The sequence below is a fragment of the Galeopterus variegatus genome, unplaced genomic scaffold, assembly GCF_000696425.1.
Source record: "Galeopterus variegatus unplaced genomic scaffold, G_variegatus-3.0.2 Scaffold14572, whole genome shotgun sequence".
In the NCBI taxonomy this organism is placed as follows: Eukaryota; Metazoa; Chordata; class Mammalia; order Dermoptera; family Cynocephalidae; genus Galeopterus; species Galeopterus variegatus.
The window spans coordinates 28,025-28,929 of NW_007740683.1; the positions used below are offsets into that span (position 1 = coordinate 28,025).

The window sequence follows — 905 nt, forward strand, 5'->3', positions numbered from 1 at the left end:
GCACACTGAATAGTCATTGCAGTGTCTGGTCTAAAATTATAAAAGAATGCCACTAATTGTATAAACTTTTACAGGCATTAATGCGTGTTTGCTTTCCTTCTACATTTTTAAAAAAGGCAATCTGTTTTTACTGTACTTTGGATCTTTTCTTTTTTTTGGCAGCTGGCCAGTACAGGGATCCAAACCCTTGACCTTGGTGTTATTAGGCTGTGCTCTAACCAACTGAATTAACTGGCCAGTCCCATTTTTAATAAGTAAAACTTAATATATGATTACTGAGAAGGGGTTTTTAAAAATTTTTACTAAGTTTAAGCATTAAAAGCTCATGATTTATTAGGAAAAAATAGGACCAGGGCATAGTGAAAGGAAATAACAGTATTTTATTTAGGGAATGATCATGTGTGTCGCATTTATTGTGCCCACTTTGCAAATAAAAACCAGACTATTTCATGTGAAATTTTCTGGCTTTGAAACAGTGGTTCTTAATCTTCTTTGGGTCTCAGACCCTACTATCTCCCCGGAAAACATTTAAGGGGTTCACATATCTCAGGACAAGGGCCTCTGCTCTAACCTGATGCTGCCTGTGAGGAGAAAACGCAGGACTCTGGACAATAACTTCGGATATAGGACATAAGCTCTTTCAGGCAAGTTAGATCACATAAGATTATTTCAGAATTTAAGTAGTGTTTCACTTTCTTGTTCAAACTTTTCTAAAAGCTATTAGTGCTTTTCCTTTGCCGCCCCACAGGAAAAAGAAGACACGATTGTCCACATACCAAATGCACCTCCAATCTCAGCCCCACTTGTTGGAATATTGACGTTTACAATGCCACAGTCTGATCCTTTAGGGCTGTGTATGAAAAGGGAGGCATGGTGAGAGCAACGTAGAGGAAATTAAGAACAAA

At 37.8% G+C, this 905-nt stretch overlaps 1 long non-coding RNA gene across 1 annotated transcript in view; it reads right to left on the minus strand.

The window, feature by feature from the left end:
* LOC103582005 overlaps window positions 1–851 on the minus strand; it is a 5,704-nt gene extending 4,853 nt beyond the window's left edge. Inside the window, exon 1 of the long non-coding RNA XR_549715.1 lies at window positions 777–851. This is a non-coding gene — a long non-coding RNA (uncharacterized LOC103582005). The remainder of the gene's footprint in view (window positions 1–776) is intronic.
* Between the last annotated feature and the right edge of the window lie 54 nt (window positions 852–905).